We start from the raw sequence: 27,471 nt of genomic DNA, 5'->3' as shown, positions 1-27,471 counted from the left end.
ATCTGCTTTTCAGAATAATTTTAAAGCTGTTGTATTGATAATAAATGTCTCAGAATGCTTGACAATACAGAGAAATATACACAAAGCATGAGCACACACATATCCCTTTACTGATGATGTCCTCTGATTAGCCCCATCCCACAGATGAGACATCTCATCCATGAAGGCTGCTTCTTGTGAGAAGTTTTGCTTTGTGGAGTCAACTGTGATCTGCTTGTGTGTGTATGCCTGTGCATGCCAGAGCCATTTATATATACCAAAAATGTGATAAGGCGCTTAGAAATGAAGTAGATCCTTCGTTTCTTCCCAGGGTCCTGGTATCTTCTCTTAGGTGCTGGTATCTGCCCCCACCAAATCAGGCTGCCCAGGGCCCCATCCTGGGGGAGGCTGTTTGAAGCTCTGGAACAGGAGCTACAAAAATACAGAGTATGTCCTGCTACTTGCATCCCTGCTGCTGCATGTCCCCACATCCATCTGAGTGAAGTGGGGCTGCTTTGTGCACACTGGAGGAGGTCTTCACAGGGTCCACTGGCTGCTGAGGTCCCTGTGCAAAGAAAGTGGGGCTGTGTCCAGCTGCCAAGTCCGCTCATGCTGTCTTTCATCCTCGCTGAGGTGTTGCTGACCTTTGGGCTCTGCTCTGCCAAGCCCTCCCTTCCTTCCCCCCTGCACTCCCAGACGGTATTCACCATCCCGAGGCAGCACAGACCTGGGTGAGCATTTCTAAATCACTGCATTGCACTCTATGCTGTTGTGGCTCGTGTTTCTGAAGTTTGTCTATGTCTGTGGCTGCTAGGACTGCTTCGTCCTAAAAAAAAAACAGATGGGGGGGGGAATGGAAGAAAGTCAAAAGTCAGTTTCCACATAGTGCCCTGTATCCAGGGTCTAGCACTGGGGATGTGTGAGGAGGGCTCCATCCCTGTCTTTGGGCTCTCCTCCTTTGCAGGGCAGCATCTCCCACATGAAGATGCATGGCTCAGCAGAGCAGCATTGCACGGAGGATGTTATAAGTTCATGTTAATTGATACTTTGAGCTTGGAGCTGATAGTGAGATGAGAGGAAACGTGCAAGCGTTGACCACACCAGTGCTGCCTAAAGGGCTTCACCATAGTGGGCATGGCGGGGATGTACTGGTGGTAGGACTAGATGATCTTAGTGGTCTTTCCCAGCTTTAATGACTCTGTGATTCTATGATTTTTCTGGACCTTCAAGGGCCTTACAATCCTGTTTTTGCTTCTGGGCACAATACTGAACATTTCAAAAACTTCATCTGGAATTGAAACTCACCTTTGGCTGTAGGAAATTTTCACTCCAGGTTCCTGAAGAACATAACTTTGATGTTCCGGTATTTAATCTTAAGATTTTTTATTTTTGTTTTCTTAGACATTTTTTTCACTATTTCACAGTAACAGTAATTATGCATCGTGTCATGATTTCAATATTTTATTAGAGATAGGAGATAACATTCTGCCTTTTAAAGCTATTTGCTATCAACATACACATCAAATTTATTTCCTAAGTCAAATTAATCAAATTGACCCAAACTCCATTTCATACCACAGGGCACAAGGCAGTACACAGTGCTCATTACAATCTGCTGTACAAGAAGTTAAGTAAAAAAAGAGTACATTTGAAGTCGGATGTCAAAATTCCTGAGCAAAGTTGGTTTTCCAAAGCGTAAATTCTTGACTGAAAACGATTTCTTTTTTTCTCCTGTTGGATTTTTTTCATGAAAATCAGCATGTTTGGTGGAGCACTTCAGTAAAAAATAGCATCTTCTCATCACAAAAGAAATATTTCTTGAAAATTTCTTTTACCAGATTTACTCATGAATATAAATGAGCCAAATGCAGGGCCAAGCCAAAAGCAGGGCCAAACACTGAGAATATGTTGGCATTTCTCCCTGTGGTCATAGCAACCTTGTACATAATTAGATGTATTTTTCATTTTTGAAAGTGTGCAGTCTGGCCCTTGGCTTGAATTGATTTGTATTTTTTTAGATGTTCTTTGTATTTATTTTCATAAGAGTACAGAGGAACAGATGCAACAAGCAGTTGGAGCTTGTACAGCATCTTTTCATCACAAATCTCATTTAAACTCTTGCATAAAGTACCCAGTACTCACGGTCCCTTCAGGTGGGCGCACAGGGCGTGGTTCTAAAACTCCAATGCTGGGTGAAAACTCCAGTGCTGGGGTGGGTGTTAGGAAACATTTCTTCTCAGAAGGAGTGGTGATGCGCTGGGACAGGCTGCCCAGGTTGCTGGTGGAGTCACTGTCCCTGGAGGTGATCAAGAACTGAGTAGATGTGGCACTGAGGGACATGGTCCATGGGCATGGTGGGGCTGGGTTGGGGTTGGACTAGATGGCCTTAGGGGTCGTTTCCAACCTTAATGATTCTGTAGGGGCTTAGACTCTGTCTGTTCCATGTACGATAACCAAGGGACATGTCCACGAGTAGAAACAGCATCTGTGGAGTTGGCGTCTCCTTGCTTTATCCTAGGAGTGTTTTCTTGCAAGGGGATGGTGATGGTGATGTTTCCAAGTACAGGAAACTCAACAATTTATTAATTACATGCACCTCCTTTTTAAGAACTATCAAAACCTGATCACTTTGTTAACGGTTGTACAGTAGGAGATCCAAATATTACATTTATTGAGAGCAGGGAATATGTTTCCACATGACAATATACAGACAATGTTTGTTGGTAGCAAATTATTTGTCAGTCACCTGTTGTCTGCTAGACACTTAAATAATGCTGTAAATAGACTTAAGATAAATAGTTTTATTCTTTTTCAGAAGTTTTGGATAAAGATGAAGGTCTGATTTAACAAAAGCAGCATGCAGAGCGGGAGAGGACGTTATGCTTGTATGGTCTTTGCCTCAAATCAAACAGGTGGAAATTTCAACCTGGATCTGTGTAGCATGGAAGAACACTTCCAAGGTAGACAGAGGTGTTTCTTCTTTTATGAAGCTTAAGCCACTTGTCTAGGCCCCTCTCAACTTGCAAATCAAGTTGACAAAACTGATGCTTTTAAGCAGATAATTGATCTGGTGAGAAAAATTATCCATCTTTCTCTGAAATCATGGTGAGTGCTCTCCATGTCCTGTTTCTTTTGCTAGAAGTGAAAGATACAGGTTCCTGATTATCTCGTAGTTTAAACATCTGTTCCAGCTCAAAGGATTCTCTTATTCTATATTCAAGGCCAGGCTGGAACGGCTGTGAGCACCCGATGGAGCTGTGAGTGTCCCTGTTCATTGCAGGGGAGTTGGACCAGGTGATGTCTACGGGTCCCTTCCAACTCACACAATTCTGTAGTTCTATGATTCTGTGATTCTAATTCTGCATGCAATTGGTGTCCTTCTGCAGGACCAGCAAGGAGGAGATGCTGCTGGAGGATTAGAGGACAGTATTGGATGTGCAAATGCTGCCATGCTGCAGGACTTAAAATTTAGCTCAGAAGTTCATCAATAGTTTTTGTAGTGTTTTGGAAGCAAAAGGTCTCTTACACAGTGCAAATGTGTTTCTGTGTAGATTGTTGGCTTCTGCATCTTAGTGGGCAGTTAAATGTGTCTTAAAGAGGCCTTCCCTACACATCAGGTTTTCAATTTTGCCATGAAAGATTGCTCCACACTTCGGAACAAAACACAAAAAAATAAACGTACAGAAGAAGAGAATACTCCTATATGGATACCCTACTCAATCCTGATGCCAGCCAGAAATTGCAGACCTTGAAAAGCTTTTCTTTTCACTCTCTTAAACACTGATACTGCTAGTGCGGCCTCCTATTTTTATAGTCTGCATCATTTTGTACATTCCTAAAAGATAAAAGTAATTGCAAGTACTTTGGAGTGTAGCTGCTTCCCAAAGAGCAGCACTTTCACTAATACGCCCTTGGGGACCACGCATTCCTGGTTCCCAGATACTCTCTGAGCATGTTGCAGAGCCTCCAAATGGGAAATTCTGTATGCAGTTCTGAATCTCTCAGATGGAGTAAGCAAGCTTGAGATGTTGTCATCTTATCTCGTGACTTTTCTTTTTAGAGATTTCTTTTTTTGATTGGTGCTGTTGAGCTTCCCCTCTGAAGTTTTGCTCATCAGTTTAGTTTTAATAGCACTGAAAGAGCCCTGATTTACATTACAATATAACACTGTAAACAAGAAATTTATCTGATTAGAGCAAAGCGCTGCTTAATCTCCAGTTATCTTTCAGGGTAATGCACTCCGTAACGAAATTTTGCTGAAAATTTAAGAGAGGATAAGATTTTCATTTTTGTTTTTGTTTCAGAAAAGCAAACATACACAACAGCTGTAATTCCATGGCTGCCAAACAAGTTTCCTTATGTTTCCATAAACTAAGAGTTCTTCTTTTGCACGTAGTTCAGTTCTGAAATGCCATGACCTGCACTACTCAGGGTAGCATCTCCGTCTGAAACATGCCAGAGTACCCTGTTAGAGCTGCTGAGATAAGGTACCTGGTGGTCAGATTGAAAACGAGTGTCAGAATTTACTACATTAATTATTTACTCATCCTTTGAAACTGCCCATGATGTGCAGGTGCAGAGCTTTGAACTCCGCATCAAGCATGTCTCTGCAGCATGCACTGCCCTCCAAGTTCACCTGTGTTCTATTCATGAAGAGATGCAACAAGCCCAAGTGTTCTCCTAGTTTAAAAGTTTTTGCTTTATATATATATGTTTGTGTGCTTGATAATATATACATAGGATAAATAACATATATAAGTATAGAAAAATTATATATATATATATAATATATTATATAATTATAAACATATATATATATATATATATAAACATTCAAGGAAGTTCAGGTTGGATATTAGGTAACATTTCTTCTCAGAAAGAGTGGTGAGGCACTGGCACAGGCTGCCAGGGAGGTGGTGGGGTCACCGTCCCTGGGGGTGTCCATGAACCGTGGAGATGTGGCACTGAGGGACTTGGTGAGTGGGCATGGTGGGCGTGGGTTGATGGTTGGATTAGATGATCTTGTTGGTCTTTTCCAACCTTAATAATTCTATCATTGAATTTCCTATGTCCATTATATACATATCTATATGTAAGTAATGTTACCTTAAATTGACATCACAGGTAGACTTTTTTACATAGGAGTAACTAAAATTTGGTACATTGCTTTTGCACAAAACATCACATGCTACGATGACTGTATGAGACTTCTCTCTGCTCTCCTACAATTTTCCTCTCCTTGTTGCATAGAAAGTAGCACATCTAGGTGTTGCAGCTTTGAATGCAGTCATCCCTCTGCTTGGTTTTATTTCCTTGGCTGTGAGCACCAAGGTAGCTCTCAGCTGGTGTGAGTATCAGCTGCTTAAGAGCATCACCACAGATGTGCTCCTGTCTGCAGGCTACAGCAGTTAGGTGGCCATGAATTTCGTGGTCACTCCTCCTTTAGGCCCCAGGGAACTTAACTCTTCCCAAATTTTGGTGAATTAGAGACAGTTTGCAGCAGCAAAACACATGGGTGCTGGGCATTTACCAGCCAGTGTCTCCTCAGAGCAGACGGTTCACTCCCAAATGAGCCAATATAACTAATGGTCCTTCAGAACACTGCATAATGATGGAGAGTGCTGCACTAAGGTAGAAATTGCTACAATTAAAGGATGAGGTCTGGCAGCTAGCTGTTCGTGTAGTCCGGAAGTTTTTGATGTTCACATCAAAGCAGTCAGGAAAAGTTTAAAACTGACAAGAGAGAGCTGTGTGATAAGTGCCCTCCTTGGTGGCTTGATCAAAAATGAGAACCAGGTGTGCTGCATTATGGTTTTCATCTGCTGAATATAGGGTTAAATATGAACTGACTTTCCCGGGCATGGCGTCTAGCACAGAGGCTCCAGACAAACAAAATAGTAGCCCCAGGGCCTCCCGTGGTTGATACAAAATATGTAATAAAAATAGGCAGCCAAAGGGAATATGACTTTGGTAATTATCCTAAGCATTGTGTATGCTCCCTAAGGTCAGGCTGCTTTGCCATTCTTGCTGGCAGCAGGATGGTGTGGGTGCAGAGACCCCCGGAGAGGGATTGCTCTGCATCAGGAGGGATGGAGCAGAAAGGGGAGGGATTGAGGGATGAAGGCATGGAGCAACAAGGAGAGAAAGGGAAAACAGTAAAAACAGGGGCTTGGAACAGACAGGAAACGAGATAAAAGGTAAAGAGAAGAGAGAAATTCCAGCTCGCTGCAACAGATATGTGTGTGATGGGAGGCAATTGCGTCCCAAAGAAGTATAATTTAAACACTTCCAGACTTCATCTGCTTAAGTAGAACCCAGACAAACAAAGCATCGGCTGAAAGCAAACGAAAACACACACACGCACCCTGGGGAAATGCCATTTCTCCCGACTGCTTGGAGTGAGGCTGCAGAGCCACGGCTGCTTCCTCCGACCGCCTCTCAGCTCTTCTGCTGCCTTGGCTTGGGAAATCTGTCCCCTCCTGTGGCATGCAGGTCTGCAGGAGGGCTGAGGAACACGATGTGTGCAGATGTTTAACTGCCCATTGGCTCAGGTTGCCTTCCCTCGCTATGGTACCACGGCGCAATGAGCAGTAGTTGAACACAAAATGTTTAGATATTCAGAGATACACGTAAAACTTGCCAGGCAGCCCAGATGGGATGGGATTGTCCATAGACTGCTGAGAAAGCCACTGCCCAACAGGAGGAGCGTGCAGGGGACAAGTTATCTCGTGCTGTTAGCTGAGCCTCCCTGGCATAGTGACATTGCATGTTCAGAGAGCAGTTGCTGTGCAACAAGATCACACAAAGCAGATGTGTGCACGATACCTTGCGTCACCCATACTGCTGATTTGCAGATGTGCACAGAAACGTTACCTGGGTATATCACGTTTCAGATTGCTCTTGTGCAATGCTGAAGGAATGTGTGTTATTTTTTTCTTGTTTTATTTTCATTTTTGGTTGATGCTGTGTTGAATTCTTCTATCCTTGAGTTTAATCTTTCGTTTTTGTCTCCACTGAGGTGCCCTGAGTCCTGAGATTACTTTTCTCTTGATGTGTGAATCATTGCTGGGTGTTTGGTATCCCTATCACTGCATGGGGAGCAGATGGGCTGGAGGGATTGGAGTGGGTTTGGTTTGTGCTAAACTGGGGACAGGGAGAAGACTTGTGCTGGTACCCTCCCATTGCATCGCTTCTGTCCCCTGGGTCACTCCTGTCTCTAAATTCACACTTACTAAGAGGCAGAGTCTTGTGCCTATATCCAAGTAAACAGAGCTGGCATTTGATTTACAGTAAAAATGCTGCCCCACAATTCTTCTTAGAATCCTTTTTCTGTTACTTGGTTTCAGTTTTTAAGCTGATGGTGGCTTCTTTTGTAAACTAACAGTAGCAAATGTCATTCTGCTGGTATACTTTGCTTTTTCTTCTGTGTTGTTCCAATTATACTCAAAAACAATGGAAAGCTGAATCCATACAGTGCTGACTCAGTTTCTTTTTGGGCTAGGAGAAAAAAGCAATCCATCTGAATCTCCTTGAGGGTAGCTCTGGTCAACAATTGAAGAGAAAAATAGTTTCAGCTGCAGACAGTAGTCCCAGAGTTCAGCTGTGTTTGGAAAATCCTTCTTGCTTAAAGAGTGTTTTCCATCATGTGTTGATTTCGTTGTTGATTCTGGTTCAAAAAAAATGAAGTACAAGTCCATAAAACATTTAGCTTACATCCAGCTATTAAAAGCATGTACTTCTGATTTTTGTTTTGTTTTAAACTTCAGTTCTAACCACAGCCATTTAAATTGGTGATCTGTACTGGATGTAAATAAGGTGAAACACTCAGTGTATATTCCCTGTATTAAGATGAGCAGCTATTCAGTAGTATGCACACATCAAACAGCATTTTTCCTCCTTCCTTTTCAAATAGGCTGGGAGCTAAGGCAGTGCATACATGGTGTTTTAAGTGAGCAAAAGAGGCAAAATCAAAGGTATTATCTGAATATGTAAAGGGACTGTTCTTGGAGAATGAATAGGCTTATTATAAGTCAAGGGCAAGTTACACTACAGAGAGAGCTTGGAGAAGTAAAGAACAATATTCATCTGGGCTAGCAAGTGTATGAAGAACAGAAGTCTTTCTATGGAGAAATTAGCAGTGCAAAGCATCCTATGTAAAACAGCAGTCTTTATGTTGGCTTGATTGTCTCATTACCCTCCACTGAGGGGAAGGCTGATAGCTAATTCTCTGTAATGAAACACCAAGTCCAAAAAGCCAGATTGCAAAATGGGTGAAGAAGTACACAAAGTATTATAGTAATATTTTACAAGTGATGGGTAAATGCTGACAGCATAGAAATTTGTCAAAACACTAAAAAAAAGTATGCTCAGAGCTCTTTTTATATGAGAGAGCAAATAACTTTATTGGGTGCGTCATTTCACTGTAAATAACTTCCTGCCCAGAGCTCTAATATCTCCCTGGAATGTTAATATCTTTATGATCACATTCAACACATTTAGTATGTTGTAAATCTGACATCTCGCCTATTCAACAAGATGCTATTATCAGACACAATTTTCATTATGGAATATATCATCTTAGCTGCATCAAAAAGCAGTGTTGTTTCCTCAGCAGTGCTGTCTGGAATTCTGACAAAACCCTTAGCTTAGAGATTATTGCCTTTGAGGGTTTAAATGAGTTATAATTGAAACAAAAATAGCAAAGGGGAAAATTATTTAATCTTTACAATAGCATCTGTGAGGAGAGAAAAACCGGGTGAAAATGGGGTTGGGGATCTTTGGTACATGTTAGTGGTTTGGATGTGAAGTGTAAAAGACTCCAGTGACCAAGAGGTCACTGGAGCTACTTTCGGTGATCTCTTGATCCTGCCTGGAATAGAAAGTTGCTTTTAACTGCAGCTCCCTAAGGCAAGAGGAAGGAGCAGCAGCAGCCATGCATTTTTGCAGTCTGGGCTGATCTCTGCTTGGGAATTGGTCACTTGATGATCCCATGTGTGGTTGGTTGGTTGTCTGCACAATGATGGCCCAGACAATCTATGGAAACTGTTGTCTCAGACTATGACTTCTGTGGAGCCTTGGATGTTGACTTCTCAGTATATTACATAATTTGCTGGTTATATGAAAATAGGCGTTCTGTTTAGGCAGATAGAGAAATGCTGTTTGATGTATAATATATTTGGATGAAAAGCTAATTAGGCTCTTCTTTTTTTCCCCCCGAAGAAACTCTTAAGTTTACTCCACTACTCCCTGGAGACTAGAAAATGCACATCCAGAGGACAACAGTTGATGAAACTCCTTTGAATCTCAGAACTGAGTGATGAGGAGGCTTGTAGAAAAGTAGTCACTCTTTTCTGGAATTTTCACAGAAAATTCTCATTTCAAGTTCTGCTGATTTTAAAATAAAGAAACACAAAGTGGACTGTGTTTAGTAGTGGAGAACACGGGGTATATTTTTATTCTACATTGTCCTGCTGATCTTCTAGTTTGTTTAATAGGAAAATATAAGATAATAAGTCCTTCCAAACCAAGCCATTCTGTGACTCTCCCAGTCCTTAAACCCATCTTCTAAGAGACCAGGCTTAGTCATCTCCCTCTGTATAGTGTAGCAGAGAAAGAGGGAAAGAGTTATCCTTTGGACCAAGAGACTATGTTCTATTTCCTCTTAGTTTTAAAACTTGTTGTAGAGAGTTGAGTTTCACTGTGATAAACCTTTAGTGAAGAGCTTTTCCTACAGATGTTTTTCTAAAGACAGACTTGCATTCCTGGCTGCTCTTGGGGTTTCAAAGTAGATTGAAAGTACATTCAAACCCTCTCCTTGCATCTGATCTTAAATCAGGTTCTTTTCCTTCAGAAACGTTACAATATGACTCAGGAGCTCAAGAAATCTCCTTGACATGGGTAAATGTAGTAAATGTATATAAGATGTGATTGCAGGTCTGGATCCCTCTTGATTGTTCTTGGAAGCTCACTTGTGCTATGGGGTTGCTCTTTGGTCCCCTGACTGGCACCAACAATGCTGAGGTTTGTGTATCCGCAGCTCTACTGATTTCACTGGGCTCACGCCAGAGAGCATCAGTTTTGGAATTCCTCTTCATAACTCTTGTTAGCATTCCATGAAAGAAAGAACAGTAAAAGTTGTTAAAGCAAATTGAATGCATCTTACCAAAGAAGCAAGTCCTCTGCTTGACTTTCCAAGCAAAGTTTGTTGGCCAGGCTCTTGTTTGTGCTGTTTCTTGTCCTCGCGCTGACCCATGGTTGAGCAGCGGTTTTGTTGAACGTGGCTGGAAGGGGCCTTTCTGCACTCCTCCAGATTTACATCAGTGGAAGGCACTGTGACCCTGGGAGGCAAGATTGTTTAACCTTCAGATGGGTTTGCCAGGAGCATAACTGTTTTCCTAGATCCTGGGCTACGTTTTTGTGCTCCTCGATGATCCATATCATGCCAAATTCTGCCTTCAGTTACCCACTAAGGTTTGCTAGGAGATTTCAGTGTTGCATATGTCTCCAGCTATAAAATGTAGGAAAAAAAACCCCTAATTTATGCCTTGCAGAAAAAAACACTTGGTAATTTATCCTGAAGAGGTAGTGTTCCTGTTTGCACAAAGAAGACTGCTGTAAATCGAGTCTTCAAATAACTTGTTGGTCTTTGTTTTCTTAGGATGATTTGTTGTCATTCCTGTTCAACAAAATGCTACTGTTTGAGATAAGGAGAAAAAAATGGTCCCTTTTAAAGTATATTTTTTCATATCCACTGAGAGACAAATTAGATTTTTGTGATGTTTTCTTATGTTGCAAAAATATCCAGAGTATTTCCACAGTGGGAATAAGTTAATGGTACATCACTGGAACATCTCCAGTGAAAATAGCTGTGGTAGAGTGAAAAGAGCAGCAGAAAACAAGGAGTCAGTAGCAAGGATGGCTAACATACACATGTATTTATTTACACATCCTAGTTTGCAATATGGACTACTAGATATTTTTAAGTACCAGGGCAACGTGATTTCAAACATTTACATTGACCTTAGAGCCATTACGATTCAAAGCTGTTCCAATAAAAAGAAAATTGTTCCAAGAAATTTTCCTTGAGGACTTCAAGACTTAATGCAGTACAAATATATCTACAAGATGGAAATAAAGAGGAAAATTCCCTGTATTCGGATTCCTCTTAATTGCATATTAAGATTGAAGACTTTGGCTATATTCCATGTAGTCCAGTTTGTTGCTTTGCTCTGTAGTACTTCTTTTTTCTTTGGAAGAAAGAATCAAAACAAACATAGTAATCTTTTTATTAAATGCCAACTTGACCTTTGTTCATGGCAGTATAAAGGCTGAGAGAATAAAAAATTACAGCGAGCATTTATTACTGAAATCCAGGCTCAGTTGGGAGAAAATTAACTGTTTCAAAAGATTCAATATCCTCCTTGTTTCAATGGGATGCATGCAGAAAAAAAGCTGCAAAGAAGTGTCAAACAAAAGGAAAATCTGTAGGGTCTTGCTCTGGAGGCACATGATTAGTGTTTGTGGGAAATACTTCAGAAGACAAGTTTCAGGAGTGGTCCTAATCTAATGCTGCTGTTGGGAAGACCTTGGCCATGTCCTTATGTCAGCCCAGGCTGCCTGGTAATAGGGACAGAGAGAAGTGGAGGCTTCTAAAATGTGAGTTTTGAACAACCAGACAATGTCAAAAGAGTCCCCTGCAGCTGGATCTCAACAGAATGAAGAAAAAGCCACTTTAGTCCTTAAATTCCATGGGAAAGCAGTCATTCATTTATGCACCACGGAGAAGGTCTGTTTATGAGGAAGGTTTCTTTGGAGGAGTGTGGTCGAAGTACGTGCTAAATTCTGTTAGAAATGTATTCTTGTTGTTTAAAAGTGTCTAAGCTAAAAATTTAAAAGACTTTCAAGTTTGGATACAACATAAATTTGATTGTCTTGAAGACATCTGTCCATCTTTTACCCCATAATTGGAAGGTGTTCACATCACTTACCTCCCTGTCACCTGCCCCGACATCTTTATAAAAGCCAACCATTAGTCTGTTGGAGAAAATCATATTTTTGGCAGCTCTTCTTCCCAAAGCATGGATCTGACAAGTATATTACATTTTTATTGCTATTATTACCTGGTAGCAGCTGCAAAAATAACAAGATGCATTCAGCATGGCAGTTTATTTACCTCCTTCATTCGGAATAGTGAGGGTTGGACTCGATCTCTAGAGGTCCCTTCCAACCCCTACAATTCTGTGATTCTGTGAAAAGCCTTTGAGAGACCCAAACAGCTACTGTTCTTTGTTTACATTATGGTAAGCCTTACTGCTTTTGTTTCCAAAATCTCTCTCTCTCTTTAAAATTTCCTTCTCAAAAAGTAAATTTTCCACAGTGTACTGTTCCGTTATATGGCCTGAGGTAGTTCATAATATACAGCAGGGTGGTTGTTCCCTTTGTAAGGTCAATGTTTGCTTGGAAGCCACGGAGCCCTTTATTCTTCCATTTACAGCATATAGCTGAAATTCATAAAGAAAGAAAATTATTTTTAAACTTGGTGTATCAGTTGTTGAAGTTAGGAATATTCTAGCAATGCTAGAGATGTCCGTGAGGGTAAAGCATGGATTCTTTTGGAAGACATTTGGGTTGAAATGTAACATCATATATGCAAAATATATGCAAAATAATATATAAAATAAAAATAGATGCAAAAATAGATCAGTCTTATCCAAGACAGTAAGAATAATTCTTGTTTGTTTTCTACTGCTTGTGAGCAAAAAAGCTAGCCAGAATCAAATTCTGTTTTGCAGCACCCATGCAAATTGGGCATAGCTCCACTGGCTTTGGTTGGACTCCTCCAGACTTATGCTGCTTTAAGTGATGGTGAAAATGGGTTTTAGCCTATGGAATTCAGCTTTTGTGCAATGCCTCACACTCTCCTTCATGTTGAAGTAATTTGTGTTGTACAGGGAAACAACTAACTTAGCTGTTGTAGCATATGAACATTTAAGTTCTGGGTTTTTTTAGCACTTTTCTGTCTCACCATTGATTTTTATTTTTGTTTTCTAAGATTTCTAGGTTTGGGTAATACATTGTTATTATATTGTTATTTTTAAGAAAAACAGGTTAATTCTTTCATAACTTGTTTGAACAGTCACCAGTTCTTGGCTGTTTATAACTAAATACAGGATGTGCCATTTTAAAAAGTCTTGGAAATCTATAGTGGACTGGTGTGTCTTCACTAGAAACTGCAATAAACCCTTTGCATTTTTAGCCCTTCATTTTCAAGATCTGCATAAGTTTATTCTCAGCCCACTGATGCCCTAAGGCACAGATCATCAGAGATGCCTGGATGCATGATTCCATTGATGCTGGTGGGAGGCAGGAGGGTATGAGTCCTTTGTGCTGAAGCAGAAGGCATATGGAATACAGGGCTGGTAAGCACTGGTTAATTCCTCTGTGACAGGGCTTTGTAATGTCGGGACATGAAAAAAAGTAATCACAAATCTCACTTTAGGATACAGTCAAGTCTTTGACCAGCCAGCTAGTCTGATCCTCTGTATTTTCTCACCCTCAGGCCAGTTCTTCTTTGCATTCTCCATTGTTTCTCAATATCCCCAAAGTACAGAGAGCAGAAAAGGTGCTGAAGTTCAGGGTTCCATATGTTGTTTCCAAATGTAAGGCAGAACATGCTCTCTTTCCCCTTGTTAATTATCCAAGCATCTCACCAGGGCTGCATTTTTCCTTTCTCAATGTGTGAATTTAACCCTCACACATTGCTTTACAGACACAAGGGCCTCAGACTTTTTCTTTGTTATTCACTTGCAAATGTTTTAACTTAGTTAAACAGGGCTGCAAGTAAGCATAGAGGAGGGAAACACTTCAGAGTTATCAGGAGACCGCAGAGCATGTCGAAGTCTGGCAAAGCAGGAACTAAGTGTGTCCAGAGGAAAAAAGAACAACCAGCACCTGCCCATGGCCAGATGATGCTGTCCTCCTTGTAGTCCTCCTCACTGCCTCATGTTGATGTAGTGTGGTGAGTCATAGAGAAAAGACGAGATGGGTCTGACCGTATTCGTTACTTTAGAAATGTCCCTCCGGTCAGACTTTCTCCAGCATTTTCCTTCAGGAGTACATGCAATCACTGGAATGTTTGTTCTTGTCTAACACTCTTGCTTGGTGGATCATCTCCTCTGGTACGTGGATGTTTAGGAATGAGAGAAAATAAACAGCAGTCAAAACTTGGCAGGAATGGATCCCCAGCAGGGATTACCTAAGCCCTTTCCATGTATCATTTTAAAAGGCAGCTTGTTGTAGGTAAGATAAATCTAGCTGCTGTGGTGGGATTACTGGGGCAGTTTTCTCTATCAGGAGGTGATGCTGGAAGTGAGAGGCTTGTCAGCTGGCAAAGGCACTAGAGGAAATGTTTAGTAAAAGGGAAAACCAGGAACTGGAAAGGAGACAGGTGAGTGTGATGCTGCGGTTTATTCTATGAAGTATTAAATTTATTGTGCAAATCTGTGGTGAGACCTCTGCTGGAACAGTGTGTGCAGTTCTAGTCATTCATTTCAGGGGATGAGGAGTCACACTTAGGACAGGTGAAGAGCAGGGCTGTAAGACTTTCAGGAACGTGGAGAGCCCATGTTGATGGGAGGAGGATGGTGGTTCAGATCTGGAAATAAGCAGGGTCCCTTTTGGAAAGATGTAAGCCATTCCTGCTTCTGAGTTGTACAGGTATTTCAGTGATGATGAATCTGAAATACTAAGTTTTGCCATTAGTCTTGTTAGGTGAAGCATAGTGCCATATCCTTGTGGAATTGTGGCTTGTGGATTTTGGAACTGATTTGCTATGGGAAGCCTGGGCAGGGTCATGGGGTCCTGCAGGCACCTAAATGCAAGCACCAGCCATGGAGAGGTTCGCTCTTCTCTTCTGCATTCTTTCCAGCTTGCAATACTGTGTGCATAATAATGTTCTTCCTTACATGTGCCAAGTACGCAGATGTCTGGTTGGTAGGTTGGGCCAAAGCTAATGCCACCTCCATCTCAAAGAAGCCATCAGTCCTCAGGCTTTGCTCATGCTTAGGAGATACCTGGAGGTATTTGGTGTCTGGGTAAGTTAAAGATGCCAGCTCTATGTCATCTTGCACTAGCACATGTGGTTTTACCACTGAATTCTACTGCAGGCTTGAAATCAGCCGTCTCACAAATCATGGACTAGTGCCTTACTACCGGGTACTCTTTCCTCTCTGGCTGGGCTTTCAGCTTTGTTATTGAAAGCAGTGTACATGGGAAATCTTATCTCTTGTCTGAGTGACTTCCATGGCTATGCTCAACATCCTGTGATGGTGCCGTCTCTTTTTGATTGTCCCCTCTCATCATTGTTAACATGGAACAAATATCTCTGGAAACAAACAAAACAAGGAAATATAGAGAATATTTGCTATGAAACAGAATAGTGTTTAAGTTTAAGGTTTTCTCAGGGTACTTACTAGTACAAGCTTAGAGCAGTGCGTGCTTTGTCTAGCCCTGAATGTTGACTTTTCCTTCTGAATCCTACTATGGTTGTTTTTTTTTTAATATCAGGGTCTCCTTCATGGACCTAAGTCATGATTACCCTTTTGGACAGAATGATTTAAAAGTTGAAATAGAGCCTTAATGCTACAAATGTGGAGGAATTCTTGAAGAAATAGATTTTAATTAGTTAAAAGTATTGTATTCGTTGTATTCATTTTTGAGGGTGAACAGAAATGTTTATGTTTCACTCAATACCTGATCCATGATCTGAGCATCAGTCACATAGTATCTCCAGGGATGCAGTTTTTGGGAATATCCTATGGTGTTCAAAGAATAGAAAGTTTGTGCTTTACTACATTGTTCAGAGTGGCAGTTCTGGAATTAGACGGCTTAAGATACATTTAAAAAAGAGAGCCTTTTGCCTATGTGCTGCCCATTCTAATCCAATCCAGAGGCTGCTGGTGTGCACTTTGGGATATTTTGGCTCTGTTTTCTCTTATAAGGAGAGTGAAGAGTTGGGCTGCCTCTGAGTTTTGGTGACTTTCACAGATGCTTGTTATGGAATAGTAACAGGGCAAAGAGCTGACCTGGAGTGTGACTCTCCAGTGACCTTTAAAGTTGGAATAACTGAGAAAACAGCAGTTATACCAATAGAAGATTCAAGTGAGCTGAGGGCTGAGGAGAGGGTGATTGTTGCTTAGAAGAACTGAACCTGTGCCAGCAGAAAGCTGATACAGGAGCGACATGAGCGATATCATCTCTCGAACAGACGTGACTCTGTTCCAGAGACTGCAAGGTCAGACCCTGGGTTTGCATAAGGGCACGTGAAGACAAAATACATCCTTTCTATATTACTGTAAACACGGATCCTAAACAAGATAATTAGCATTATTAAATGAGCTCTCTGCTTTGTGGAACCTCTCCATGTATTTCTCAGCCAAGAGGAGCAGGAAAGTCTTTGAAAAAAAAATCTGCAGCAAGTTTAAAATGACTCAATGGCCAGAGAGAGGATACGGCTGTGCTTTCCACTGCATGTAAAAATAGCTCAATTTTGATGGTTTTTACTTTGTGAGTACTTTGTGAGATTGTGAGTAGGATTTTACTAGGAGGATTTACAGGATGAAGTCAAGCCAGTCATGTCCCAGCCATCCACTTCACTTCCAGCCCAATATTTACAGCAACTTTCTCCTGATATTCTCTACTTAAGGGCCATTATTACAAGTACCAGAGGTGTTGTTTTTTTTTTTTTCCAGATTCCGCCTTTTTTATTATTTTTTAAGTCCTTCAGACATGAGTGAAGGACAGCTCAATTGTGAGTCACAGCAGCAGACCATCCCCAAAGGCAGCGTAATCGCTTAACGGAGAGAAGTCCAAGCTTGCCAAATATTTGAGTTACTGACACATTTAGTGTGAGATACAGTCACTAACAGCTCTTTAGAAATAGCCACCACAAGAGCTGCTGAGTGGTAACTAACTGCGAGGAGGGCTCAGAGGTACTGACAGATAATTTTAGAGTAACGCAGTCACATGGACACTTGGTTTAAGTATGTGCCACATGGTGACAGTTCTGTAATTTTTTTATATGTATTTGTAAACAAATAGAACAGAAAATATACAAGCAAACAATACCACTGAGTATTTCTAGATCGTGATGGAAGTTAAGTGAAATTTAATTCTCTATGTCATAGAATCATAGAATCACAGAATTGCTCAGGTTGGAAAAGTCCCTTAAGATCATCAAGTCCAACTTCAACCTAACCGTACTAATAACCTACAACCCTGAGGTCAGAAGGTAAAATGAGCTGAAACATTTAACACTGTCCTGCTTGACATCCTTGTTTCTCAGTCAGAGGGGCATGGATCTGAAGGATAGATCACTAGTGGATAAGAAATTGGCTGGATGGTGTCACTCAGACTTGTCAAGTTGTCAAGTTGGCTCGATGTCCAAATGGGAAACTGGTGACAAGTAGCGTTCTTCAGGGGACTGTACTGGGACTGGAACTATTTAACATCTTTGTCAGTGATGTGGACAGTGGGACTGAGTGCACCCTCTTTGGGTTTGTGAATGACACTGAGCTGTGTGGTGCAGTTGAAATACCAGAGGGAAGGGATGCCTCCTGAGGGACCTGGGCAGATGTGAGAGGTGGGTCCATGCCAACCTCATGAAGGGCAAGTGCAAGATCCTGCACCTGGGTTGGGGCAATCCCAAATAATGAAATGATAGGATGAGGAGGAGCAGCTTTGAATTAAATGAGGGGAGGTTTAGATTAGACGTTAGTTTGAAATCCTCGACTCAGAGGACGGTGAGTCCCTGGCACTGCTGCCCAGAGAGCTGTGGTGCCCGATTCCTGGAGCTGCTCAAGGCCAGGTTGGATGGGGTCCTGGTCAGCCTGAGCTGGTGGGAGGCAACCAGCCCATGGCAGGGGTTGGGGCTGGGTGGGCTTTGAGGTCTCTTCCAACCATTCTGTGATTTTACAGGAAGGGAAACCAGTGGAGTTTAGCTTGTGGGGATTTCTTTGTTTGCATACTTACTTTTCCAAAAAATTAGGATACTGACATGATGAAGTTATTTGCTCTGGGTCAGCGTGTTCCCAACTGCAATGCCAAACTAAATCCAATCCCATGTCTAAACTCTATGCAGTAAATCCCTGAGATTGAGTACAGGTGCCTTGCAGCTCATGGGAATGTGGACTACCATTAGATGATGCACTCAGTGCCACCAGAACACTTTTTCAGATGGATCAAGTGACTGATAACACTTTCCATGGTTGTATCCTGTCTGATTCTCCAATTTTACCTTGTGCTCGCCTCCCCTTCTCTTTCCCAATATGATGGAAATATGTATATTCCATATATAAATGTGGCATCTACTAAGAAAGCTAGAAATAAAGAAGATCTTTTTCTTAGAACTGCTTGGTATGGGTTAAGAGCAGTTACTCTGCTTTCAGAATTTGAAAATGCAGTTGTAGTCCTAAAGCCAATGATCATATCTCATGCTGTTAATTCATCTGGGATCTCCAGAAGGGTTACAATTGTTCAAAAATGGGTGGAGATCCCAAGAAACATTTACTTTCTTGGAAAAGTCTGAAAAGACCAGTGTTACGGGAAGAACACGTATCCTCTAACCTCTTGAGAGCTATGAGAAGTAGGGTGTTTGCAGGCCATATATATACTTACATTTGTCAACTGAATTGAAAAATCCAAATATATGATGAGTGGTGGGAAGCACTTTGTAGAACGCGGCAGTCCCTGATATCCATAATTTATACCTGGGTTACAAGGAAATGTGAAACAGTATTTTAAGATGCGACAGCTGTGAACTTCCTGCAAATTTTGGGAAAAGACAGTGAGCAATTTTAGTCATAATTTTACTGGGTTTTAGGCTTTCTGTTCCACTTGTTTTGAACATGGTCTTGCAGACTGCTGAATGGCATCAGCACAGTAAACCGTATGCTCTCAATTGAAACCAGGTAAGTTTCACCAAATCCTTAAGGACTGCAGGATTTGGGGAATGGAAAGAGATCACCCTATTGCAAATTCTAGATTAGTTTTTAGCAGCTCACAGCTACTCCATATGTATGTCTTTTAGACACTCCTACAGCATTTTTTTCTTTGTTTGTTGTTGTGGGGTTTGTTTTGCCCAAATGAGACTGATTTTTATTTCTCTCTTATTTATTACATTTGAGAGGCCTGCCTCACAACATATACCACCTGGCAGTCAGAGCGGTGCTGCTGATGTGCACAGACATTGGAGTGGTGGCACAGACTCGTGTGGAGTGGTGCAGTACCAGTGTGGACCCTGCAAACTCAGTTTTCCAGCTCAGTACCAATACTGTTTCCTTTTACATTGTCAGAAAAAAAGAAAAGGAAAAAAAAAAGACTTTTTCATATTGTTGACTTATGTTTGACTGACTTACTCAGTTAACCTTGACAATATTTATCAGCCCAGTGGTAAGATTTATGGATTGTTCATTAAAAAGTCTTGGGGATTGGTTTGCTGGCCACATTTTGAGGCCTGTGTCCTTTGACTTAGAGTGTATCAAGATAACAAGTTAGTAATGGGCTACTTTCTGCTATGAAACCAGGCTGTAAAACCTGGAATGAACAAACAAACAAACAAAAAATCACATCCAAACTCTGCTGTGCCAGAGAAGGTTTACTAAAGGCTGTGAAATGAGTAGTTAAGATCCCTGTTCCAGGGTCTGCAAATCCTATGAGAACGACGCTGTGAACACAGGAACTTGTAGTTTACAGAAAACTGTCCCTACCTATGAGCTCTACCCGGGTTGGGAGAGCCCACCCTTCATCCTCAAGCCTTCTGTGCAGGCAGCGAGGATGACTGGATGTATCTGCATGCTCTTATTTCTCAAGCAACGCGCCTAGATGATATCTGTGCTTTAAAACTACAGTGCCTGTAACTGGAGCCAACCCTGGCTAATATCAGCATCTCCCATCAGCTGGCATTAAAACTTACTGGGTGGGGAAGAAATGGGTAGGAGGTTATGCAGTGCCCACAGAGCCTCAGCAGCAATTTGTTTTGAGGAACAAAGCAATATTTACTATGGGATAAAATCCTAAACTGCTTGCGTTTTCGCTGACATTTTGCCAGTGGTGTTTTAGAGCACAGACCACACAAGGAAAATGGTTTTCCAGGATACACTGCTTGGTTCAAGAGAGACTCTGAGACTATGACCTAATGTTTATAATCATATGTTATTGAGAGTCAATTGAAAATGCAAAATTCCCAAGTGACTGCATTTATCACTGGTGTGATTAGCATGCTTGTGGAGTATAAACAGCTAAACAAAACCAAATGGCTGGTGCAGTTCATCAAGAGAAAGAAAACTAAAAATACGTCAGATGTTGTTGACTCTGTAGGTAAGCTCTGTACAGAGAGGAAGATGAAAAGATTTTATAATGGGCTTTTTAAAATCCTCTTTTAAATTTGCTTGTCCTCATTAATGTCTGGTGAAATGCAGTGTGCTTGGAAACTGATAGGAATACTGATGGCATCACTGTATTTGGTGGAAATTTATGTATTCAGATATGAAAGCTTGCATTGTGGAGTACTCCAGAGAAGTTCTGGTTTTAGAGAAATGCTCCTAAGATGAGCTTCATTTCTTAACATTCATATATAACATATACTACTATATCTGTAATCATAATCCTTATACAGTGTATAATAAATTCAACATTGTATATATCTGTATATATTTTTTATATATGTATACTTAAAAATGCAATCTCTTCTTCTTCCCTGAAGAGCTATTTCAGAGCATTGCGTTTGCATGCATGCAGGAATGGTTTGTTTCTTTATGTGAAATTACAGATTGAAGTCTGTGGCATCTTGAAAACTATTTTTTAAATCAGGTTTCTGTGTCTCCAGCTGAAATTGTGCTATTTTGCATGACAGGATAAAAGATAATTAGTGCCAGTTTGGAAAATCCTGGAAGACCTCCTTTGCTGTAGATGAAACACAATGTTTTCTGCATGTTAGGTGGATCTTATTTTTACATCTTTGTTGGCTCAAGAAAGAACATGAAATGATTCTTTTTTTTTTTTTTTTTTGAGCTTCCTTTCAAAAGGATTTATTGTTTCTCATTTTTGGCTATACTTCACATTCAGGACTTTTTCCTAGCTTGCTCCATTTCAGTGTTCCTGCATCCTGGAGAAAGAATCTGGGAAAGGAAGAGAATGTAAAAGCGTAACTGCAAGTGGAAATTGCAGATACCAAAAAATAGAAATGTCTCTTTGACTTTCTAACTAGTTTTGCTTTGTGCTGCTTTATACTCTATTGGTTATATATTGTTTTTAAGGCATGATGATGTTATTTTCTTTTGTTTCTTAATAAAGAGGGAAATGGAAGTGTGTTCTTTCAATAAACTCATCTGCAAAAGAATACCTAAGAAGCCATCCGACTGGTAGTAATCTGCCAAAATTATTATCCCTCCTGCTAAAAGCGTGAAAGTTTCACAAGTGACGTCTCGCTTTTTTATCTGCCTTTGTTCATTTGCGTGTGTAAATCCTGCTGACCCAGAAACCGCAGAGGCATCCACAGGGCCTTTGCTGGAGACCTGAGCTGGAAGGTGCTGCCTGAGGGGCAGCTTCTAGGCAGATTTATGCAGCCTTCTGCTTGCGTGCAGATGGAGCTAGCCGAGGGGTTAGGAACGCTGTTTTTATTGGGTTTGTTCTGTTTTTCCTTTTGGCTGACTTTGCTCGTCTTCGTTCACTCAGCCCCAGGAGTGCGCTGTGGTTGGGACCTTGCACTTAATTCACGTCAGGAGTTTCGGTAAACACTTAGTAAATAATAGATCATGCACTTAAGTACATATATATGCGTGTGTTGGGCTGCATTTTTAACGGCTTTAACACCTGTATTGTTGTCAGTTTTTAACAATGCAGCATGTTGCGTGATTCAGCTGCAACCCGTGAGTCCATTTTGGAGACACAAATGCTATGGATGGAGACATTCCTGATGTGATCTGGAGCTGGCAGACCATGGGAGCCCAGCCATGACTTGCGTGTTCCCTGTGTGGCTTGCGATTTATGCTCCAAAACAGCCTAGCACGCATTTATTGTAAATGGCCCATAGCATCATGAGGGCTGCTTGGCTCATTCGCTGCAGCTTTTGAAATCCTAATGAGCATTTAATCAGGGAAACATGAGATTAACCATGAGCTAGAAGCGGTTTCATGGCTCCACTTGCATTTAGCGGTGTCATGCTCTTCAAATGAGACGTATCCTAGAGCGTTAAAATATCCCGTTCCTTGAGGGCATTGAGCTGTTTTCCATACCCATGGTCTAGCTTAGTGTCTACTTTTTGGGGCAAATTAACCGCACACTTGGGAAAGTCACAAATATCTATCTGCAGTGCTCTTTGTTCCTTGGCTTAATGGGATTTACGCATCTGCTGGGAAATCGGCATGGCTCTCCTAATGTGATAACCACCTTATTCTTCTGCTTCCACCACATCCCCATGCTTCTGAGACCCTCTGCAAGGGTAAGGAGTAGGATAAAGGACTGTAGAAGGTTAAATAAATGCCAATTTACAACTTCATACAGCCTGAATCTATTTTAGAAAGTAGAGGGGAAGGCATGTACGACAATTTTAGCTTGCTTCCACATGAGCCTCCAGGTAATACTCAGTAGCTGGTGTTGTGATTTCTGTGCTAATGGCATATGCCCAGCAGGAGATAATTACCTTTCAAGGCTGCGTGACTTCTTTCTAGGGACTTCCAGTAACTGCCAGAAGAGAAAAAATTGTTCCAAAATATTGTACTTTGAGAAGACGTTTCCCAAAGTGCTGACTTTATCAAGAACAAATGAGATATTCAGTAAATGTGCAGGCAACTGCTTAAACTCTGATTAAAGAAAAACTCTGCTCCAAACAACACAAAACTACAGGAATGTGTTTCATCAAAGACAGAATCCACTGAATTAAAATTTCCCAGAGCTGACTGCTCTCCCCTTCTCGCGGAGTACGAACAGGGGACATGTTTTTCCATTTTCAGTCTCTCTGGGTCTGGAGCATACACAGCCATCAGCAAGAGAGGAGTCTGATCATGTGGCTGTGTCTGGGGATGTGAAAAATCCTTAAAATTTTTGACTAATTTACACCTATCCTGTGAAAAACATTGGGATATCAAATTAGATAGAAAAAGAGCATCAGTCAGGTCGCACAGAATTACAGATTACTTTTATCCTCATATTTACAGTGAGGTGTGAATAGGTCATTCTGCAGTCACCTGGTGCAGCCTGCATTTTACCAATCCTATCAGAGCTCTGCGTAACTGCTTACCATGCTGATACAATATCTGACACTAAACCGCCTGTTCTATATATCCTTCCAGTACTGCTCCAAATATATTCGTTAATAAAAAAACAAAAAGACAGCTCAAATTGTAGAAAGATAAATGTAATTAAACGTCAAAATTATAAACTCCTTAATGATGACAAAAAGAAATTGTGCTCAAAATCAGCATTTGATCCCTTCTCAGACAATTTGTTAGGGAAGCACGGGCATGCTCTAAAACTGTGATTTGAAATGAAGGGATTTAAAAGCGAGGAAATGTTTAAAGTAATTTCCCAATCTCATAGGATGCCTTCGTCCAGAAATGCAAGAAAATGTGTTTCTCTGCTTGTAATGCACTGTGTGCACCCGAGGACAGCCCGGCACCCAGACGCAGTCTGGGCTGTAAATAAAATGAGGCCGGGAGCTTTGTGCTGGTGCAAGTCTAATACTCTGTGTTTGTGCTTCTTGTGTTAATGATGCAGCCACGTTTTCTCCAGGTTAGAAATAAGCTTTGCTGTGCTTGGGATTTCTCCTACAGAATTGTATATTGTTTTTAAGTTGAAGGCCCAGTCCCTCTGCTGTCCGCGCAGTGTTCTGAGTCCTGCTGCGCAGAGGTTCTGTGGCATGATTATTTATTTCTGGGTGCCTTGTAACACCTGGTTTTGGTTTTGCGGTGATAAACGTCTGCCTGACAGACATTTGCGATGGGAAATGTGGCAGCGCCGCGGACAAGCCGGGACATCCTCTCCTCGAGGATAGCTGAGTTCAGCCAAGAGCCTGGTCTTCCTGGTAATGCTGAACTAATGCGCAGTTAAGCTCTGAACTAGGAGATTTCTGCATGAGCAAGTACTTTGTGGTTTCGAATATAGCCACAGGAAATGAAACAATCATTAACGAATTTAGAGTCAACGAGTGTGTAAGTTGAAAACTGAAGAGGACCCCTGTGCTGCAAATGTTACCCAGCGCTGGGTTCAGGGCTATGTCCTGGGGTCTCTGGTCACACTGGAAGTTGCAACATCTACTTTCAGCTGCTGTGTTGTTATTACCCAGAGGGCTTGCTAATGCCACACAATTAATTTGGGCTACAAGGAGATCCGCAATCCTCCTGCCAGCAGTCCTGCTGTTTTAAATTTTGCCTGTGTAAATGATGTTAGGCTTTCCATTTTTGGGTGAGATTATGTCCTTTACATAATCACTTTTCCTGCTGGAGGCAAATCTTCACACACCAGTGATCTCTTGGGTGTTATTTCTCATGCAGGTTCAGGTCAGGTATTTAAAGGTGTTTATAGCCTGTAATGCTGTTGGTGTTTGGTAAAAGACACTGCAGTGAGGAATACAGCCCAGTCTGTGCCTCCTCCATGACGGTAGGGATGCCTACAAGGCATTTGTACATAATTCTGTAGCCTGAGGCATGTCTTTGGTCTATGAGTTAATTAACCTGGTATGTTTTTGAGATATTTGTCTTAAGCTTTGACAGTTTGGATAGGAAAGTGGTTGCATGAGTAAATCAAAACTAAAAATAATCTGCTTTCAACGCTTCTGCAGTTAAGCGTCAGTGCTGTGGTTGGCTTATCAGGAGTAAGTGTAGATTTTTTTTCTTTATCTGACCAAGAGATTTGCACTTGATTACTGACCTCGTCAGGGTTTGAAGCTCTCAGACAGGCCTCAGCTATCCCATGGGGCAGCATGGTTTGTTGCATCTTGCTGAAGGTAAAAGAACACATCTGCAACACCAGACATAACCAATTCCTCAAGGTTTCACATGGAGATGAGAGGAAGGTTTGGTATGAAGGCAGCTCACGGCAGACCTGTCACTTGGATGGTCAGAAGAAGCCTTGGCAGCACAGTGTGCTTGACCTCAGCCAAGCTTTACTTGCTTTTTTTCCAGTTGATTTACTGTAGGGCTCAGTTTCTGCTGGCATTGGTGTGGAGGTTGCAGCCCACCTTCAGAAGAGAGCTGTGGGCACAGCATCCTTGCAGCTGTGGATTTTTTCCTATTTCCTGTAAATGCTGCAGGAAGGCAAAGCATCTCATCCAAAGCCCTGAATCTGCTCTGAGGAGAGGTGCCTCAAAATTAAATGTGCTGCTTTTGCTTCTCTGGCATCAACCCCCCTTTTTGAAACTATTCCCGAAGTATGGAAAAGGCAGAAGCATAGAATCATTAAGACTGGAAGAGGCCTCTAAGACCATCCAGTCCAACCACTAACCCACTCCCCACGCTAACCATGTCTCTCAGTGCCACATCTTTGCGGTTCTTGGACACCTCCAGGGGCGGTGACTCCACCACCTCCTTGGGCAGCCTGTGCCAGTGCGTCACCACTCTGTCTGAAAAGACATTTTTCCTAATATCTAACCCGAAGCATCAGAGTACTCGTAGGCACTTAGAAGTATTCCCCTTCATGGTGGGATAGCTTGTCAGCTGTGCCGTGGCATGGAGCTGTTTCATATTTCATTTAGAAAAGAAAAAAGCATTAAGATAGCGGTATTCAGTAATTGGTACAAAACAGACTCTTCTCTTTGGTGGTGGTTTAGTGGTGGTAGCATTTGCACCAAAGGCTTTAGTCATTGTTTGGATGGAGCTACCGGCGTATAATTAAACTCCATTTAGAAGGTTTAATTTGTTCTTTGGTGCTGAGGGAGTCATTCCGAAGCTTGGAATTATAAAGGGGATTTAATCATAAAAGATTAAATAAAGCCTAGCTATGTTTGACAAGTATTTCACTCTTGAGTAAGTCATATGATCCATAATTACTCTGTAAAAGCCCAATTAGCTCTGTCCCTGATTTAAATTGTCTGCCTTCAGAAAGACCTTTCTTGTGTTGCTCCATCCGTGCTGCCTTTTGGGCGCACACTTTGCTAATCGAGCTTTTCAGCTGGCCAGATCTGCAGCCCCTGACTGCCGTGGGGTCTGTCTGTCAGACCCCGCTTCAGCCATGTCTTGTAGACTCCTTATAAGCCCTCCTTGGAAAGCTTGTGTGGCAAAGTGCCCCAGGGCAAGCGGTAGCACAAGTCAAAGGCCAACCTCATGTAAAGCAGAGTGATTTAAACCTATCTGAGGAAAGCTCTAAAGAAGTTTTCGCTGGAGGCTTTCATTCCACCTGTTGCCCTATGACCTCCTCCTCTGGGACAGAGACACGTTTTATTCTCCTCATGGAAACTTATTTTCTTTCCCCAGAAACAAACAAAAAAAGGAGGGGAGGGGGTAGGGCATTTATCTGCTGTGTTCTTGTCTTTTTTTTCCCCCTTTTTTCTTTTTTTCTTTTTTTTTTCACCAAGCTGTGTTTACAGCAGGAGAAAACTGGGGAATATTACGCCAAGATTGATGCCATTCCAGTAGCGTACTGGGTGCGTGTCGTTCTGCCAAGTGTACATACTTGGCTCAGGGAAAGATAAAATCTTTTACCTAATCAAAAATTCCTCAACAATAGCTCAGCAGGAGCATATGAACGTTTCCAAATACTTGAAATTATTAATGGAAATGCCTTCTGTAGTGTAATAGCAAACTTGCATTTGCCTGTAAGTAGATATGTAATCTGTTCACATCTGATAGTGCTGGGGAACAACATTTGTCAAGGTTCAGTAGGCTACAATTATCCCTTTTTTCCCCTTTAAAACTCAGCTGCAGAATTTCCCAAGTACATTCTGGCAAACAACAACAAAGACATAAGGAGCTCTCATGCATGCTAATTGCTCACGTGTTTTGCCCAAAATCGTTAACGGGAGGCTGTGCTGTGCAGAAGCTGTTTCCTCTGCATCATGCGGTGGTTTGGATCTGTAGGTGAGGTCCCTGAGGAAAGACATAGTGCTGCTCTGTTTTCAGCTGCTAAATTTCTTAGGAGAAAGCAACACATTGCAAAGCCTTTCTGTTATGCTTGGTTTCACCAACTAATCATGTCCTATTGGTTGATCGATTATTCACTTATTTATTTCATCTTCAGTGATGCATGAAGCAGATAACAAATGATGTAGGTGTCTAACAAATGATGCAGGTGCCTACAAAACCAACACAAACCTTGCTGGGGTAGGGTGTGATAAGTGGGAAGTCTTGAGGTGTCAAGAGCTGATAATGGGCAATTTTTTCAGTTTTGTCTCATCAGATTGGTTCTGGAGGCTAGACATGAGCCCAGATGGGGTGGGCAGTCTGGTCCATGCTCACAGTGCCTGTTTTCTGATGTGTAGTAGTCCATGGGAGTTAATGAGCTGTG

The 27,471-nt window shown here is 41.6% G+C and overlaps 1 protein-coding gene across 1 annotated transcript in view; it reads left to right on the top strand.

Annotated features, from left to right (window-relative positions):
* CCBE1 (collagen and calcium binding EGF domains 1) overlaps nt 1–27,471 on the top strand; it is a 92,206-nt gene that overhangs the window by 1,108 nt on the left and 63,627 nt on the right. The window lies entirely within an intron of this gene.

This window comes from Numida meleagris, chromosome Z (assembly GCF_002078875.1).
Source record: "Numida meleagris isolate 19003 breed g44 Domestic line chromosome Z, NumMel1.0, whole genome shotgun sequence".
Taxonomy (NCBI): domain Eukaryota; kingdom Metazoa; phylum Chordata; class Aves; order Galliformes; family Numididae; genus Numida; species Numida meleagris.
The sequence above is the reverse complement of the archived record's forward strand: the minus strand, read 5'-3'. Positions and strand labels throughout refer to the sequence as shown.